The sequence below is a fragment of the Callorhinus ursinus genome, unplaced genomic scaffold (assembly GCF_003265705.2).
Source record: "Callorhinus ursinus isolate GAN/ISIS: 27379988/994484 unplaced genomic scaffold, GSC_fseal_2.0 scaffold8, whole genome shotgun sequence".
Classification (NCBI taxonomy): domain Eukaryota; kingdom Metazoa; phylum Chordata; class Mammalia; order Carnivora; family Otariidae; genus Callorhinus; species Callorhinus ursinus.
Genome location: NW_027397070.1, coordinates 8,791,089 through 8,811,363, shown reverse-complemented (window position 1 = coordinate 8,811,363; position 20,275 = coordinate 8,791,089). Strand labels below are relative to the sequence as shown.

The window sequence follows — 20,275 nt, the reverse complement described above, 5'->3', positions numbered from 1 at the left end:
GGGATCATGACCTGAGTCGAAGGTAGACACTTAACCAACTGAGCCACCCTCATTGACTGTTTCTTAGAGCAATTTTAGGTTTACAGCAAAATTGAGGAGAAGATACAGACACTTCCCACATAATCTCTCCCCGACCATACCCCTGCTAGCTTGGTGTATTCGTTGTAACCGATGAACCAACATTGACCCATTATTATCAACCAGAGCCCATAGTTTACCTTAAGGTTCACCCTTTGTCTTGTATGTTCTTTTTTTTTTTTTTAAGATTTTAAAGATTTGTTGTTGTTTTTGTTGTTTTTAAAGATTGATTTATTTGAGAGGGAGAGAGAGTGCCCAAGGGAGCTCGAGCACCAGCAGGGGGAGGGGCAGAGGGGGCAGCGGACTTCCCACTGAGCAGGGAGCCCAATGCAGGCTGGAACCTGATAGTCTAGAATCATGACCTGAGCCAAAGGCAGACGCTTAACCGACTGAGCCACCCAGGTGCCCCTGTTCTTTGGTTTTTGACAAAAGTATAAGGACTTGTATGTACCTTTATAGTATACAGAATAGTTTTACTGCCCTGAAAATTCCGTGTTCCACCTTTTCTTCCTCCCTCTCCCCAAACCCTAGGAAGCTAGTGTGCTTTCACTGTCTTCCATAGTTTTACTTTCTCCAGAATGCCGGATTGTCCAGAATGAACACTTAGTGTTCATTTAAGGTTCCTTCTTAAATGTCTTTTTGTGGCTTGGTCTTTTTAGTGCTGAATAATATATTCCATTGCACTACATTTATTTGTCCACTTTTTGTTTTTAAGATTTCATTTTTCAGTAATTTCTTCACCCATCGTTGGGCTTGAACTTAAAACCCCGAGATCAAGAGTCACATGCTCCACTGACTGAGCCAGTCAGGTGCTCCTGTGTCCACCTATTGAAGGATGTCATTGCTGTTCCAAGATTTGGCAATTATGGATAAACATTCATGTGCAGATTTTTGTGTGGACCTAAGTTTTCAAGTAGTTTACGTAAATACCAGAGAGCTCGCTTGCTGGATTGTATAATAAGGGTATGTTTAATACTGCCAAACAGTCTTTCAAAGTGCTGTACCTGTTTTGCATTCCCACCAGCAATGAATGAGAGAATTCTTGTGCCACATCCTTGTCAGCATTTGATGTTGTCAGTGTTTTGGATGTTAGCCACTCTAATAGGTGGTAGTGGTATCCTGCTTTAATTTGCAATTCCCTAATATCATAGTCTTGAGCATCTTTTCATATGCTTATTTTTCACTGTGTATTTTTGGTGAGGTGTCTGCTCAGATCTTTTACCTGCTTTTAAATTGTATTCTCTATTCTCTTCTTGACATTTTGTTTTTGAATGGAACGATGTTGGACCAGTGAGTAGCTGTTCACTAAGTAGCAGCCACACTATAACTTAGAACACTTATTACATATTTACCTTAAAATGTTCTTTAATGGCTTAGTCTAAAGGAATAATTGTTTTTTTTTTAAGATTTTATTTATTTATTATAGAGGGGGAGAGAGCACGCACACGCGAGGGAGCACGAGCACAGGGAGATGGAGAGGGAGAGGGAGAAGCAGACACCCCACTGAGCAGGGAGCCTGACATGGGGCTCGATTGATCCCAGGGCCTGGGATCATGATTTCAGTTGAAGGCAGACGCTTAACCTCCTGAGCCACCCTGGCATTCCCAGGAATGACTAATTGTAATATCACTTTACCTTTGGCTTTACAGCTACCAAAGGTAAAGATTAAATTTATTTTATCTGGAGATACTTGTAAAGTCTCTAATTGTAAGATAGGGAGTCCTGTGGTGCCTCCCAAACCTAGTTAATGATCATAATCACCTGGGATGCTTTAAAAATACAGATTCCCATATTTCATCCCTTGTCATTGTGATTAAGGAGTCTGAGGTGGAATCTTTTGTTTTTAAAATACATACCTAGTAATTCTGATTGTCAGCCAGGTTTGGGAACCAGTGTGATCAAAGGTTATTAATAATTTGTATAATCCATTTTTCTAACTGCTTTCCCTTCAAAATCTTCATTCCTCTATTGATATTAATTTTTTTTGAGATTTTATTTATTTATTTGACAGGCAAAGCGAGAGAGGGAACACAAGCAGGGCGAGTGGGAGAGGGAGAAGCAGGCTTCCCACAGAGCAGGGAGCCCGATGGAGGGCTCAATCCCAGGATCCTGGGATCATGACCCAAGCCGAAGGCAGACGCTTAACGACTGAGCCACCCAGGCACCCCTATTTATTTAATTTTTAATGATTTTCGGGGCACCTGGGTGGCTCAGTCATTAAGCATCTGCTTTGGCTCGGGTCATGATCCCAGGGTCCTGGGATCGAGCCCCTTCATCGGGCTCTCTGCTCGGTGGGAAACCTGCTTCTCCCTCTTCCACTCCCCCTGCTTGTGTTCCCTCTCTCACTGTCTCTCTCTCTCTCTCTCTCTCTGTCAAATAAATAAATAAAATCTTTAAAAATGTTTTTTCATTTGACGGGGAGAGAGAGAGAGAGCCCCCTTGTGAGCATGCACAAGCAGGGGGAGAGGGAGAGGGAGAAGCAGGCTTCCCTCGGCTCAGGAAGCCCAATGAAGGGGTTCGATCCCAGAACCCTGGGATCATGACCTGAGCCACCCAGGCGCCCCTTCTATTGATATTTTAAACTTTAGCAATATGTCACTCTCTTTTCTGCACTCAGAGTGACTTGCACTCTGTGTGGCTACATTGTTGCACTTTTATTTTTTATTGTTATTTTCACTTTTCTGCTTTTCCAGTACATTGAAGCTATTTAACAGGAGTTTACTGATTTGGAATATGCTATCAATTGTTGGATTTGATGGAAACATACTGTGGTGTTTGATTATATAGATCAAAACTACATGTCCATAAAAGAACTATGAATAATAACATCTAACATTTAATCAGTTTTCTGTGTGCTGGGAATCATTCTAACTTTCATACCATGCCATAGGTACAGTTATTTCCATTTTAGAGAGAAGGAAACATGGGCAATAGGTTAAATAACTTGCTCAACATAAAACGGTAGGTAATGAAGTCAGGAGCTGCTGAGTTACTTTTGAGCAATGTGTTATGCCCTTTTAAATTAATAGCAGTACCTACTGTTCATTTGGACCACCTGAGTGGTAAGGAATTGTAAACAAATGGCTAATGGATATGCTCAGTGTGACAAGATGTAAAAAACTATAACTGAAGCTGTTATAAATTTGTAGTGAAATTTTGGATCATCTTCAGACAGACTTTGTAAAATGGTTTCTAAAATTCTTATTAAGCAGTTTCAGACTTTTTAAAATAAGTAATGCATGGTTCAAAATTAAGTCTCTTACTTAACCATAAGCCTGTCCACCCTTGGTCCCACATTAGCAACTACTTTTATTAGTACTATATGTATTCTTACTTTTTTATTTTTATTTTTTTAAAGATTTTATTTATTTGACAGAGACACAGCGAGAGGGGGAACACAAGCAGGGGGAGTGGGAGAGGGAGAAGCAGGCCTCTCGCTGAGCAGGGAGCCTGATACGGGGCTCGATCCCAGGACCCTGGGACCATGACCCGAGCCGAAGGCAGACGCTCAACGACTGAGCTACCCAGGCGCCCCTTACTTTTTTAATACAAATAGATAAAAGCAAATACACAGTACCCTGTTTTTCACCTTTTTGTTTAACACTTCTTGGAAATTATGCTAAACCTTTTAATAGAGAACATTCTCACTTTTTTCTAACAGCTGCATAATATTCTACCATGGGGACTAGCCATAGTTGATTTAACTACTTTGCCATTGCTGGATGGTTGTGTTAAATTTTCACATAGCATTTGTAGCTATGTTCTTAAATGTGTGAGCAACCAGCCTTGCTGCCTCAAAATAAACTCTGTTGTATTGCTTTCTGTTTTCTTAGAGTTGATTAGCATTTGTAAAATTAAAATTTCATTTAATGCTTTATTTCATGGTTTTCTTTAAAACCTGAATTTAAATTAAGGGTCATGAATATTTTAGCTTTGAAAACTGTTAACCAGAGATTGGTTCATTTAAGGCCTAAGTCTGTTACTGAAATCCTGGCGAATGTAGGAGAAAGGCAAAACAAAGAAAAAGATGAAACAAAAAAAATGGGGTGGGGTGGCTGGAAAGAGGATATAGCTAATGATAAAACAGTGGGTGAGTGTAGTAATATCCAACTAACAGTTGTCTCAGATAATAAAATAATTTTAGAGTGGCTTAGACTAACATTTAAAAAGTGGACCAGACTTTGATAAAATTATATTTAAAAGAGGGGTGGGGATAGGGAATGGAATTCTAGAAAATCGGTGCTTGTGAGTTTTTATACTTCACATATATCACTACACATAGGTCATTTTCTTCCTAATCTTTAATATAATTTGTAATTTTAGACTTAATGTTGCTTGTTTTCCCCTTTTAAGATCGTAAACTGAGAGGAGGAATCTACCTTTTTTATTTTTTATTTTTTTATTTAAAAAAAACCTCATGTATATACCCAATGTGATGGTAAAGGCCCTGGCACGTACTAGTTATTTGCTAAATATTTGTTAAATGAGTGAAATTGAGGCACCTGGCTGGGTCAATCGGTAGAGCATGCGACTCTTGAACGCGGGGGTCGTGAGTTCGAGCCCCACGTTGGGTGTAGAGTTTACTTAATTATAATTGAGTGAAGTTGCTTAGGATTCCATTAAGCTGTTAGATATGAGAACACCTGATTGTAATTTTTATAGTACATAATAGGGGAAAAAAGCCCACAAGATGGAAATAACATCTCAATAGTACATTACTACTCTTCCCTGACCCTCTCCATTTGATACTGGAATGGAACCAAGTTTTTATTTTTATTGTAAGGTATTCAAAATTATTTTTTAAATTTTTTAATTTTTAAAGATTTTGTTTATTTATTTATTTGAGAGAGAGCGCAAGAGAGCACAAGCAGGGGGAGTGGCAGAGGGAGAGGGAGAAGCAGGCTCCCCGCAGAGCAGGGAGCTGGATGCAGGGCTCAGTCCCAGGACCTGGGGATCATGACCTGAGCCCGAAGGCAGCTGCTTAACCAGCTGAGCCACTCAGGCGCCCCTGTGATAGATACTTTCTTTTGTTAAAATTGATATTTCAGAAATGGATTGTTTATGCCTATATAGTTACTGATGAAAAATACTTTATCATAAAACAGCAAGTTGAACTTACTAGTTCCCCCCCCCCACTTAAAGTAAGCTGTATGCCCAATGTGGGGCTTGAACTCATGACCCCAAGATCAAGAGTCACATGCTCTACCAACTGAGCCAGCCAGGTGCCCCTGAACTTACTAGTAATTTTAATGAATTTACATATTTATCTTTTTGCCATTTCCTTTTTTTACGGATTTCTTTTTTTTCCTTTTTTAAAGATTTTATTTATTTGTCAGAGAGAGCACAAGGAGGGGGAGCAGCAGGCAGGGAGAAGCAGGCTCCCCACTGAGCAGGGAGCCCAATGTGGGGCTCCATCCCAGGACCTTGGGATCATGACCTGAGCAGAAGGCAGACACTTAACCAACTGAGCCACCCAGGCGTCCCTTTTTTGGATTTCTTTAAAAACTGACAAATACTCTCTCTTAAGATTTTATTTTATGATTAAAACTTTTGTAGTTGCATTTAGTTTTATTTTGTAAGTTTTTATATTAGTTTTTAATGTTTATTGTTGAAATAATGAATTTATATGAAAATCAAGCTACAAGAATGTCAAAGATAGTGACTTTTTTGCTAATTTTACTCTTCCAGTAACAAAACTGCTATCTTTCTGGGTGTGTATCATTTCAGAACTCCCCTCCCCCCCCTTTTTTTTAAGATTTTTAAGTAATCTCTACACCCAATGTGGGGCTCAAACTTACAGCCCCGAGAACAGGAGTCACATGCTCTACTGACTGAGCCTCCAGGTGCCCCCAGAACTTCTTCAACATGTGAAAAAAACACCACAGTAATTCTCCCCGGGGGGGGGGGGCAGTTTTGCTCCCATGGGACATTTGGCATGTCTGGAGACATTTTTGGTTATCATAGCCAGAGCGGGGGGGGTGGTGGTTATTATTGACATCTAGTGGATAGAGGTCAGGGATATTGTTAAACATGCACAGGATAGTCTTCTGCCCCCCCCATAAAGAAATTATCCAGTCCATAAGTCAGTAATGCTGAGGTTAGAAACTGATACACAGTTTAATTTATTTTTAAAGATTTTATTTATTTGACAGAGAGCGAGAGCAGGAACACAAGCAGGGGGAGTGGGAGAGGGAGAAGCAGGCTTCCCGCCGAGCAGCGAGTCCAGTGTGGGTCTCCATCCCAGGACCCTGGGATCATGACCTGAGCCGAAGGCAGACGTTTAAGGACTGAGCCACCCAGGCACCCCTGTGTGTGTATTTATATAGATCATCTATCCATTCATATTCAGTGCCTAGAAAAATGCCCGGTAGTTATATAATTGTTGAGTGAATATATTAATAAACTCATACTAAAATTTATCATAAACATTGTACCATTTCAGTATATATAAATCTAATTTCTTAATAGCATGAATTGTTGTATTTATGAAATACTGTCATTTCTCAAATTAATTTTGCTGAGAAACACATGAAATACTAGAATGCTTATGACCAAAATAGTTTGGCCTTTACCCATCCTCTCTAGTCCAGCTTTCCAGAAGCAACAACTATCAACTCTTCTGATATTTATTTCCTTTTTTTAAGTAATAGAAATATACAGCTATGGTCTCTGACAATATTTTATATTACCTTTTAACTTAAAACACCTTCTATCTCCTTTCACCATATTTTAATGTAATAAAATCATTAGATTTTACATTATTATTACTATGTAAATAATAAATTGTTAATCAGGTGAATACTGTGAATACTATCCCTTCTGTACATGTTTTGTTTTTCTTGGAGTTATTTGCCTCCTCTTTTTATGTATTTCATTTTCTGTGTATTTATTGCTATTTTCGCAAAAGGTCTTGGAAAGCTGTCAGGGTTTTCAAACTCTCAATGAGAGGGCATCATACGCTTGAGAGAGAGGAGCAGGGAAGCTGTCAGTCCCCTTGCTCTGATCTAGACTTGTTCTTAAAATTTGTTACAGAGTGATTATTCTGAAGCTTCCGTGGGCTCTTCCATTTGTTACAAAGTTACTATTCTGAAATTTTTGTCCACTCATCTCCAGTCGGGAGTCTCCCTCCAGATAGGTGCCCCTATCTGTGCATGCTTAAGAGTGAGATATTATAGGGCGCCTGGGTGGCTCAGTCGTTAAGCGTCTGCCTTCGGCTCAGGTCATGATCCTGGGGTCCTGGAATTGAACCCCGCATCAGCCTCCCTGCTTGGCGGGAAGCCTGCTTCTCCCTCTCCCGCTCCCTCTGCTTGTGAGTTCCCTCTCTCTCTGTGTCCCTCTCTGTCAAATAAATAAATAAAATCTTAAAAAAGAAGTGAGCTACTATAAGGCTAGATGGTACCTATGAGATTTTTTTTACCCCTTAAAACTTACTTTTATTACCATTCTTTAGAAAGGCCTACCTAATATTTATTTTTAAAAGTCATTGATAGTGGCTTTTAATCTGCTTTAGCCTTCCCATAGGTTTGTCTTCTTAAATCTTTAATTGTTTATAATTGGTTCTCTGAGCTTGTAGTTCTCTGACTTCTCCAGCTAACTTCCTGTGCAGACTTCTAATGGTCTCAGATGTCCATCATTGTAATTTTCTGAAGTTTTAGCTATATAAAAAGTAGAATTTATCATTCCTGTGCTACATTTTGTTTTGAGCCTACCTGTAGGATTATATTCCATCTTTGCTGAACTTTTTTGGAGCCTGGTATTCTTTAGGTCTTCTGTCAGTTCTTTTCAGAATTCTCTTATATCCTGTATTTTCCATTATCATGTGGTCACTTTCTCCCTAGATTTTTATTACTTCCACTTTACCAGCCTTACATAAACTTTAGGTCCTTGACTCTCCTTTAGTTATTCTTTTAGCCATATTGTATCTTTCTGGTTTGTCATGTCTTTGTGTTCTGTATTGTTGTTTTCACTGTTTCTGGTGTCCTTAAATCCTAGTTTTTGCATACTAGGTTCAATTTATTTATTTGTCTATTTAAGATTTATTTATTTGACAGAGAGCAGGAGAGCACAGGCAAGGGGAGCGGCAGAGGCAGAGGGAGAAGCAGGCTCTCCACCGAGCAGGGAGCCCCATGTGGAGCTCGATCCCAGGACCCTGGGATCATGACCTGAGCCCAAGACAGATGCTCAACCGACTGAGCCACCCAGGCGCCCCGGTTCAGTTTATTTTTTAAAGTCCCATTCTCAGAGATAATGGGTATCTCAAAGCCTTAGCTTCTGTTGTGCTTTGGTATAAACAAACATATGGCATGAAGTACAGATGATTTAAATTCAGTGTCTAAAAAAGTGGTTTTTTTCTTTAAAAGTAACAGGATATCATTTTTTGCTGTGCTTTAATACATAATATACTATAATTGACTTTTTCCTCCCAATTTTATTTAAAGATATATTTATTTTAGAGAGAGGGATTGCATGTGCGAGTGGGGGAAGGAGCAGAGGGGGAGGAGGAGAGAGAATCTTAAGCCGACTCCATGCTGAGCTCAGATCCCCACTGGGAACTTGATCTCCTGACCTTGAGATGGTTACCTGAGCTGAAACCAAGAGTCAGATGCTTAGCCAACTGAGCCATCCAGGCACCCCACCCCGATTTTTAAAATTGTGTTAAAATACAAATATAAATACCATCTTAGCTGGGCGCCTGGGTGGCTCAGGTGGTTAAGTGTCTGCCTTCGGCTTGGGTCATGATCCCAGGGTCCTGGGATCGAGCCCTACATAGGGCTCCCTGCTTGGCGGGGAGCCTGCCTCTCCCTCTGCTGTTCCCTCTTCTTGTGCTCTCTCGCTCTCTCCGTCAAATAAATAAAATCTTTAAAAAAATTTATCATCTTAGCTATTTTTATGTATACACTTTAGTATTGGGCAACCATCACCACAGTCCATCTCCAGAACTCTTTTCATCTTGTAAAACTGAAACTCTGTACCCATTAAACGATAACTACCCATTCTCCATCCCTGCAGTTACTGGTAACCCACCTTCCTACCTTCCGTCTCAGTGAATTTGACTACATACGTTATGTAAGTGGAATCATTCAGTATTAGTCTCTTTGTGACTGCTTTATTTTACTCAGCATTATGTCCTCAAGGTTCATCCATGTAGCATATGTCAAAATTTCCTTCCTTTTTAAGGCTGAGTAATATATTCCATTGTATATATATGCCACAGTTTGCTTATCCATTCATCTGTTGATGGACACTTGGATTGCACATACCTTTAACTAGTGTGAATGATGCTGCTAAAACATGAGTGTACAAATATATCTTCAAGACTCAGCTTTTATTTCTTTTGGTGTAACTCATTTTTACTTGGTATTAAAATTGATAAATTCAAGGGTACCTGGGTGGCTCAGTTGGTTAAGTGTCTGCTTTCGGCTTGGGTCATAATCCCAGGGTCCTGGGATCGAGCCCCACAACGGGCTTCTTGCTCTGTGGGGAGCCTGCTTCTCCCTCTGACTCCTGCTCCCCCGCTTGTGTTTTCTGTCTTTGTCAAATAAATAAAATCTTTAGAAAAATTGATAAATTCAGTACTTATAGGGTATACATGTTTTCATTTGATACAGTGTTCTTTTCAAAATCTGAATTCAAGGCGCTTATTTTCTTATTTTGATTTTTTTTTTAAAGTTTGAACATTTTTTGAAGTGGTAAGACTGCATGAATTTTTGTGAACAATTTTACATGAAATCATGTGACTGCTGATTTAAGGCAACAGTGCCCAATCAAACCTATCAGAATTTGAATTTGATACAGAAATTTTCAACAGAAGCATGCAAAGCAGCTAGTTGCTGTCTGTAAATCTTCAGCTCTTCCACCTTCCCCTCTAACTCAGCAGATGTCTTTACCTCCTACTTAACAGAGAAAATAGAAACCCATCAGATGGGAAGTTCTTTATCTTCTTGCTACCAAGTCTACAAGTTGTACATGTGCACACATAGCCCTTCCTCGTAGGCTGCTCTTAAAATGGGAGACATTTCTCATAAGGCTTATTTCTACTGATTGTTCATTTATTTATTCATTCATTGGCTTTTTATTAAGCACCTACTCAATGGGCATGTGTTTGGGGATAAAGCTATAAACAAGATACAGCTCTTGCCCTCTTGAAGCTTAGATTCTATTGAGTAGAGAAAGAAAATAAAGGTGGTCAGATGGTGATGAGTGCTATTGAGGTAAGTAAAGCAGAGAAGGGTGATAAGGAATGGATTTGTGTGTAAGAGATTACTATTTAAACGGGAAGACATCACTGCTGAACATTAGATATCTTTTGTTCCTCTTTTCCTTTATTATTATTATTATTATTATTATTATTATTATTACTATTTTTTTTTTTTTGCAAGCCGGGCCTCGGGGAAGGCATTTAATGATCAGTGGGGACACCACACAGCCCCATACAAAAGCACCAAACTTAGCTCTGAAGGAAAACACACACCAGACTTGCCTGGAGAAGGGGCTGCCTTTCATTTGGCTGGGGGAGGGGGAGGAATGTTTCCAGGGCCTTCGGAGGGCAGTGGGGGCCTCAGCATCGGGGGCATGGGAGTTGGGGGATGTACCCCAGGATTTGAGGGGTGAACTCCAGGAGGCTGGGGATGGACCCCAGGAGCTGGTGGGTGGACCCCAGGGGCCTGGGGATGAACTGCAGGAGCTGGTGGATGTACCCCTGGAGCCTGGGGGTGAACCCCAGCAGATGGGGGAGGATGGACCCCCGGAGCAGGTGGGTGGACCCCTGGGGCTGGAGGGTGGATGCCCGGAGTCGATGGGTGAACCCCAGATGTTGGTGGGTGGACCACTGGTGCCGGGGGGTGGACCCCAGATGTTGGGGGGTGGACTCCTGGGCTCGGGGGGTGGACACCGGGAGCTGGGGGGGGCAGCTGGGGAGGGCCCGGAGGCCCTGAGGGTGCAGGCCCACTGGGCGGCATGGGTGGCAGAGGCAGGCCTCCTGGTGGTGGCGGGGGCAAAGACTCTGGCAGGGGCGGCCGGGGGGGGGGGAGACCATTCCTCAGGGGGGGCGGGGGGTCTCTTCTTCCCAGGAGGCCCAGCAGGGAGGCTTGGAGGGGCTGGTGGCTTCTCCATCTTGGAGTGAAACTGCAGGAAAAACTGCTTGGTTTCCCGATTCCAGTGAGTCCAGAACTTGCCTTCGGCCTTATCGATCTCCCCTGCTGGGCACCTTGAAGGCGATGGTCTCATAGGGCTCGGCGGCCCTGAGCAGGTACTGTCAGCGCCCGTCAGGAGGCTCGATCCTCTGCTCATAGGCAGACATGAAGCGGTGGCGGGGCATGATGCCCTCGGCGATCTCAGGGTAGTCAATCTGGAAGAGGAGGCTCTGCTGGTCCATCTCCGTGTCCCTCTGCTTGGTCAGTTTGTAGCCTGGGCGGCCAATCTTCACAAACTTCTTCACCTCCACCTTGACCTTTTCTGGCGCTGGCTGGGCCGGGGCCTCCTTGGCCTCCTTGGCGGCTCGCCGGGCCAAGTTGGTCTGATGCTTCTTCCCTTGGGTATGTGCCAGATAGCTGCCCTCGTTGTTGTGCAGGGTCAGACACAGCTTGCACTCATATGAGCCCAGATGATTCTTCATGAAATATGGGTCGTTGTTGATGTCGATGGTCTCCAGGGCCAGCTGCCAGAGGCGCTCCCTGCGGTCTCGGTTGCTCTCCGAGGAGGAGGCCACGCCTCTACTCCCGGTCTTCCCCTGGGGCGGTGCTGGAAGTCCATGGTGAGGGCGCTGGGGCTTTACCACACTGGTCCCTACCAGTGAGACCAAGTCTCACCTCCTTCAGGAAGCCTTCCTCGACTGCCCAAGCACACGGTGTGCACTCCTAAATTTCTTCTGCTTGTCTCCACTTGGCTTCTCCCAAGCTAAATTCTACTTCTGTGGCTCAGCTGTAAATTTGCTGAAAGCAAGGAAGATCTCTATCCATCCACCTGCGTCTTCTGCCCCGCGCTCCTCCTCACCCCCCCTTTTCCTTTATTATTGTCTTCTTTTGTGTTAGATATTTTCTGGTGTACCATTTATTTTATTTTTTAAAGATTTTATTTTTTGATAGAGAGCACAAGTAGGCAGAGAGGCAGGCAGAGGGAGAGACAGAGAGAAGCAGGCTTCCTGCTGAGCAGGGAGCCCAACGTGGGGCTCGATCCTGGTACCCTGGGATCAAGACCCGGGCCAAAGGCAGCCACTTAACTGACTGAGCCACCCAGGCGCCCCTGGCCATTTAATTAATTTTTTTTTTGTGTACCATTTTAACTTGTTCTTTTACTGTAGTTTTTTAATTTTTTAAAGATTTTATTTATTAGAGAGCTAGAGAATACCAGGGGGAGCAGCAGAGGGAGAGGGAGAAATAGGCTCCCCGCTGAACAAGGAGCCCAATGCGGGGCTCAATCCCAGGACCCTGAGATCATGACCTGAGCCAAAGGTAGATACTTAACCAACTGAGCCACCCAGGTGCCTCTAAAAATTACATCTTTATCCATTGTATACTACCAACGCATTTCTAACTATCTGCTGAATGTGGTCCTCTTTTAAATCACATATGAGGGGGGAAAAAAAGTTACAAACAAAGAACATACAGTGTTTTTTATAGTTACCTGAAAAGTTGCCTGTACTGATGCTCTGTATTTTTCATATGGATTTGAATTACTGGTTAGTGGCTTCTCATTTTACCCTGAAGGGCTCCTTTTAGTATTTTTTTTTAGGGCAAGTCTACTAGCAAGCTTTTTCAGTTTTTGTTTATCAGGAATGTCTTAATTTCTCCTTCAGTTTTGAAGGACAGTTTTGTTGGATATAGATTCTTGGTTGACACTCTTTCTTTCACTGCTGTGAATATATCATTCTACCACTTCCATGGTTTCTCTGAGAAATCAGCTGTTAATCTTGTTTGTGATAAGTTGCTTTTTTCTTGATGTTTTCAAGATACTCCTTTTCTTGCTGACTGTTGACTTTTTTTGTTTTTAAAGATTTTATTTATTTGACAGAGAGCACAAGCAGGGGGAGTGGGAGAGGGAGAAGCAGACTCCCCGCTGAGCAGGGAGCCGGATGCAGGGCCCAATCCCAGGACCCTGGGATCATGACCTGAGCTGAAGGCAGACACTTAATGACTGAGCCATCCAGGCGCCCCGTTAACAGTTTTGATCATGAGATGTGTTGAGCCAATCTCTTTCAGTTTAGGCTCCTTGAAATCCATTGAGCTTCTTGGATGTGTATATTAATTTTTTTTTTAAATCAAACTGGGAAATTTGGGGCCCTTATTCAAATACTCTGTCCTTTTCTCTCTCATCTCTCCATTATGCATTTATTGGTATCCTAATGGTATCCCACAGGTTTCTGAGACTCTGTTCATTTATCCTCATTCTTTATTTTTGTCAGACTGGCTAATCTCAGTTGAACTGCCTTCAAAATTTGCTGATTCTTCTGCCAGCACATATCTACTGTGAGCCTATCTATTGAATTTTTCATTTTAGTTACTGTATTTCTCAAATCTGTAATTTCTATTTGATTGTTTAAAAAATAATTTTTGTTGGCATTGTCAATTTGGTGACACATCATTTTCATATTCTCCTTCAGTTCTTTAGACATGGTTTCCTTTAGTTTTAACATTTAAAATAGTTGTTTTAAAATCTTAGTCTAGTAAGTTAATTGTGTTTCCTTAGGGATATAGTTTATATTGACTGCTCTCCCCCCACCCCCTGGATTCTTTACTGCTGATATTAATACCATACCATAAAGTCTGTGTTTTGTTGTCATATGTGGTTACTGTAAGCTCATGAATAGACAGATATTTCCTTGGATGCCTGGAACATGTAAGTCTTCCAGTTTTTGCTAAGGGGCTCTATGTGTATGTTTTGTACATGCCTTTAGCACTCAGCCAGGCAGTTTACACCTCTGTTCTAGCATTCTTTTTCTGCTTGTACAGAGCCTAAAGTTTAGGGCCACAGTGTTTGACAATTGCCTCTGACTGTTTTTGGACAAAGGCACCCAGAGAAAAGGCTATTTGTACTAGATGAGCTGAGTCAGGTCAAATAAAGACAGCTTTGCTAGAGTAGAGTCTTCCGGGGAACTGCCAGATGGGTCAAATAATGGCAGTTCTCTGGGAGTGTGACTTTGAAGGAGCTCCAATCCTATTCTGGCCCCTCTAGTGGCTGCGAATTTTCACTGTAATTGCAGGCTGTTGGTTTTCCATGGCTACATGGAACTGGGATGTAAGGAGAATAGGGCAAATGACAAAGTGGCAGAGCTTGCCAGTCCTAACAGAATTCAGCCATATTTGTTGAATAAACACTCCCTAGGTAGCTGCAGTGCTTTGTAATTTCCACAGTTTGGAAAAGATGATTCTTAGAACTTCTGTTGTAATATCTTTCATGAAGGAGAGAATTTCAGAGGTCTTTACTCTGCTCCTCTTATTAATAAGAGTAACACTAGGACTTAGGGTGTGTAGGTTCCTTCTCCACGCTCAGGGGGCTCAGGGGGACCTGAGGGTTGAGGATTTTCAGGTTAATCAACCCATATCCCCATTCTGTTTTTTCAGGGTTCCAAGTCTTTCTCTTTTTCTATTCATTCCTTAACCTTGATAAAGCAGACCTGTTCTGAGAGTTTAACTTTCTTTGGAGCTCTGCTACTCATGATTAAGACCTGGTCCTGCCCCTTAACCTTCTGTGACCTTAGCTGCTACAGATGAGTGACTTTTTATGCTACCAAAGAACCTTCTGGCTTTCATATTTAGTTTTTAATTCCCCATTACTCACTTTGACCTCTTGTTACATTTTTTCCAGAGGGTTAATTGCCTTTAGTAACGACAGCCTAATTTCATGATCCTTATAATTACTGTTTTCCTTATATTTCTTAAATGCCTAATACATTGTACCTTATAGTGCAGGGTTTGGCAAACCATGGCTTGCAGGTCAAATCCAGTTCTGGGCCTACCTGTTTTTGTTATACCCCATTTTTAAAAAGTTAAAAAATGAAAACAACAAATAAGAATAGAATACAAAATAGTATCTAGTCCTTTAAAAAAGTTTGGCCAGGGTGCCTGGGTGGCTCAGTTGGTTAAGCGACTGCCTTCTGCTCACGTCATGAACCTGGAGTCCCAGGATCGAGTCCCGCATCGTGCTCCCTGCTCAGCAGGGAGTCTGCTTCTCCCTCTGACCCTCCTCCCTCTCATGCTCTCTGTCATTCTCTCTTTCTCTCAATAAATAAAAATCTTTTAAAAAAATAAAAATAAAAAAGGTTGGCCAACGTCTGTATTCCCTTTCACTGGAAAACTACCCAGTTTACCTACAGTGAAAGTTGTAACTGTTGACTGCCACTTTGTGCAAGGGGCTCCCTGTTCTGCTCATCACCAGTGATGGGTTTCTCTGAAGCTGGGCAGCTAGGTGATCCAACTCCAAAACTTCACTGTAGAGCCTGCTTTCTTGGACCATTCCCATCACCAGTGGCTGTAAGTTAGTTTCCCTGGGGAAACTGAGATGGTGATTTGCATGCAGAAGTCTATTAGGGGATGTTTTTAGGATCAACATCTGTAGAAAGAATGGAAAGGAAACAGAAGGGAAAAGTTGGGCTGTAATGTACTATCAACAAAAGCCACAGTTGACTTCATGGGAGCTCTGAAGCTGGAATAACTCTCAGAGTTGTCCAGAGTTGTGGGAAGGTGCTGCGCCCTTATGCCCCTGTTTTTGTTTTTGTTTTAATTTTTTAAAATTTTTATTTGACAGAGTGAGATAGAGCGCACAAGCTGGGGGAGCTGCAGGCAGAGGGAGAGGAGAAATAGGCTCCCTGTGGATCAGGAAGTCCAATGCGGGGCTCGATCCCGAGGTCCTGGGATCATGACCTGAGCCGAAGGCAGCTGCCCAACCAACTGAGCCACCCAGGCACCTCTGTGCCCCTGTTTTAATCAGTTACTTGATGGAGGCCACTTGGGCAGGCACCTGTCTTTATTGAGGCAATTCCTGAAAAGGCCATGACAGGTGAAGACTGTTTTCCAGCAGCACTTCCAGCAGCTATACAAGAAATTGTTCAGTTTTTTTTTTTTAATTTATCTGAGAGAAAGTGCCCAAGCTGGGGAGGGGCAGAGGGAGAGGGGGAGGGGCAGAGAGAGAGAGAGAGAGGCAGACTCCCCACTGAGCAGGGAGCATGCAGGGCTCAATCCCAGGACCCTGGGATCATGATCTGAGCCTAAAGCCAATACTTAACCAAAACGACTGAGCCACCCAGGCGCCCCAGAAATTATTCACTTCTGAAGGGGAATCTGGGTAGCACATCAGTGTACCCTTCATATAGCTGCTGCTTCTTTTTCTTTTTAAGATAGATTTATTTATTTGAGAGAGCATGAGTGGGGGAAGGAGCAGAGGAAGAGAATCCCGCTGAGTGGGGAGCCCGATGTGGGGCTCTATCCCAGGACCCTGAGATCATGACCTGAGCCAAAGTCAAGAGTCGGCCACTTAACCCACCGCCACCCAGGCACCCCTACAATTTACACACTTTATAATAGGGGAATATAAATGTGTATAAAACTAAATATGATGAATTGTGCTGAACACCAGTAGAAGTTTTACTGAGTGAGTCCTTACTCTTGAGAAGATATTTCACTAATTTTAATTTGTAATTTCAATAAAACATCATTTGCCATTGTAATTTTCCTTCTAATTATCACCCATCTGGGTATGTCATTAAACCTTCCACAGGTCTTTTCTTTTTTCTTTTTTCTTCCCTCCTTTCCTTACCTGCTAGTTGCCAGACACCTTCTAAATGCTTGGGATAGTGGCAGCTGGTTGGCTCATTTGGAAAGGCGTGGGACTCTTGATCTCCGGTTGTGAGTTTGAGCCCCACATTGGGTGTAGAGATTACTTAAGGAAATTAAAAAAAAAAAATGCTTGGGATATAACCTAGAACTAAACATTCAAATATCCCTGCTCTCACAGAACTTAGTTTTTATTTGGCCTGAGGGTGGGAGGAGAGAAGTGATAATCTATAAATAAGTTATTGTGAAATTATGTGAATAAATGAAAAGTATTGTTAGAAAGTTGTAAGTATTGTACGAAGAAAAAGAGAGTAAGGGATGGGGGTATACAGGGCTGTGGAACAGTTTGTGCTTTTTGAAAGGAGAGTTAGGATAGGTCTCATTGAGAAGACTACATATGAGCAAAGATGTGGTAAGGGGGAGTTAGTTATGTGGTGGAAGAACTCACTGCCATTGCGACCAAGGCCCCAAGAAAAGTAGGTGCTATATGTGTTCAGAAACTAGTAGGGGTGATCAGTATGGTTGAGGTAGAGTGAAGTGTAGGGGAGAGTGGTAGGAGGGGAGAGCTGAGATGTTAAAAATAAAAAAGGACTAGACTAATAAGACTCTCTTGGCCATGGTAAGGACTCAGGCTTTCTTTTCTGAGTGAGATGGGCAGCTATTGCAGAGTTTTGAACAGAAGAGTGACATGTCAGGCAGGAATGTACTGGCATCTAAATTGAAAACAGGGTGTGTGTGTGTGTATATGTATATATATCCCCAGTGCTTAGACCAGTACATTGAGCATCCTAAGTATACTATAAGCTCTCTATTTCTTTCTAGCCAGGGATGAAAACTTGGATTTTAATACTCATTTGTTTTGACTAGTAACAGAGCTGTTTAAAACCTGCAATGTGGAGTAGGAAGACAAATTGTGTGGGAGAAAAAAATTATGTATATTTTTATCAATGTGAGGAGAAGATAAATGAATGTTTTAGAGGGAATGTTTAGATTGATAGCAATATTTTTTTTTTTTGGCTTTATTTATTTATTTGAGAGAGAGAGTGTGAGAGCAAGAGAGAGTAAAAGCCGGGGGTGGGGGAGAAGCACGCCTCCTGCTGAGCAGGGAGCCTAATGCACTGGGCTCAGTCCCAGGACCCTGGGATTATGACCTGAGCCGAAGGCAGATGCCCAACTGACTGAGCCCCCCCAGGCGCCCTGATAGCAATATTCTTAATTTTAAAATGTTTTACTTTTATTTGTGGGGAGACTGTAGAAAAGCCTAGAAAAGAAAATGCAAATGACTTACCTCACCATCTAGAGATAACCATATTAATATTTTGGTGTTAGGATATGTATGTGGTAGGTGATACTTTATATAAAAATATAAATACTCAAAAAGATGAGTGATATTTTAGTATATTTTCCCTGAACTTGAAGTATAACATCCATTTAGTATAGTGATCTTAAATATACAATTTGATGAATTTTTACAAACTTATACACCAGTGTCACAATGACTCAAGATGGAGAATATTACTAGTGCCCCAGATGTGTCTATTTTGTTCTTACTTTGTCACCACTCCCAACCAGAAGTTACTACTAATCTGACTTTCATCATCACAGATTACTTTTACCTATTTTATATTTTAACATTGCAGTTTTACAGTAAGTACTCTTTGGTGTCTTTTTTTCCCCTCAGCATTATATTTTCTATTCCTGTGTTCCTTTTTTTCACTTAAAATTCTCCACGCAGTTAGATTCTTCAACCGCCCCCCCTTTTAAAGATTTTATTTATTTGAGAGAGAGCACAAGCCAGGGGAAGGGGTAGAGGGAGAAGCAGACTCCCCGCTGAGCAGGGAGCTCTGCATGGGGCTCAATCCCAGGACTCCGAGATCATGACCTGAGCAGAAGGCAGATGCTTAACCAACTGAGCCACCCAGGTTCCCCAAGGTTCTTTACCTTTCAGAGACATAACCATCTGATATGATTTTAAAAATCTGTAAAAATATGTTGATGAGACACTTGGGGGAATATGAATATGGATTGGCTATTTTTTGTTAAAGATTTATTTGAGAGAGAGAGTGGGTGGAGGGACAGAGGAAGAGAATCTCAAGCAGACTGTGCTGAGTTGGGGAGCCCAATGTGGGGCTCAATCTCATAACCCTGAGATCATGACCTGAGCCAAAATTAAGAGTCAGACACTTAACCACCTGAGCCACCCAGGCACCCCTGGATTGGCTATTTGATAATACAAAGAATCACTGTTAATTTTACTAGGTGTGGTAATGGCAGTTTGTTCATATAAATGAAATACCCTCATTTGTTACCAAAGTACACAAAAGTATTTATGGGTGAAATAAGATATCTGGAAATTGCTTTAAAATATATCACTGGGGGTGGGAGAAGGGGAAAAGGTAGAGGGAAGGTGAGGTGAAAGAAGATAATCAAATTTGATATTCTTTGGAAGCTAGGTGATGCATACAAGGGACAAGTTTCAATTTCTCTATATCTTTGTCAACACTTGTTATTTTTTTCTCTTTTTTTTTCTTTTTTTTTCCTCCCCCCCTTTTTTTTTTTTAAGTAGTCATTCTAACAGTTCTGAGGTTGTTGTAGCTTGGCTTACATTTCTTTAATGATCAGTGATGTTGACTGTCTTTTCATATGCTTGTTGGCCATTTGTATATCATTTTGGTCTATTCAGATCGGCCCGTTTTTGTATCAGGTCATTTGTTGCTCTTGAGCTTTTTCTATACTATTACCTCTGCTGTTGTGTTGGAGAATATTTAAGAGATCTTCATAACTTTTTTTATATTATGTATGTTATACTATATATAACATACTGATATATTCAGATACATATGGCTTTTTAGTGGTATTTTTCTAATAAGTCTTTTTACGACGTGGCTTCCAGCTTTATCTCCCTGGTATCTCGTCTCCTTCCTCTCTTCTACCCCTCTCCCCTGAGACATATAAAGTTCTAGTCATGCTTTGTTTCTTTAAATTCTGGTAAAGTTAGTGTGTCCTCTTTCCCCTCAGGCCTTCACACATGCTGTTCTCTCTGCATGGAACAGTTCCTCTCCTGTTTGAACTATTTTCTCTTCAATTGAGAATTTAGCTGTTATTTCCTCTGGGAAATCATCTCTGAGCCTGCAAGTATAAATTAGGTCCTCCTCCTGTGTGGTGAACTTCCTTTATCATATTTATTGAGCTGCATTGCACAGGCCTGATCTGTTTACTCTTTCTCCTATAGTAGGCTATAAGCTCTGTGAGAGTAGGATTGTATTGTCCTTTTGTGCATCACTGTATCCCTAAAACCATAGGAAGCACTCTGTAAATAATTGTTGCAAGAATAAGCAGCAGAACCAATATTTAAACAAATCTCTAGTATGTGTAGGGCACTCTGGATGACATAAAAGTGAACACAAGTTCTTTTGTTCAGGCAGCTTCAA

General features: G+C 41.6%; 1 protein-coding gene and 1 pseudogene across 5 annotated transcripts in view; one reads left to right on the top strand and one right to left on the bottom strand.

Moving 5' to 3' along the window:
• The window catches only part of STRN3 (striatin 3), a 104,139-nt gene that overhangs the window by 5,548 nt on the left and 78,316 nt on the right, over window positions 1–20,275 (top strand). The gene's annotated exons all lie outside the window — the stretch shown is intronic.
• On the bottom strand, window positions 10,461–11,844 carry LOC112822504 (splicing factor 3A subunit 2-like; annotated as a pseudogene).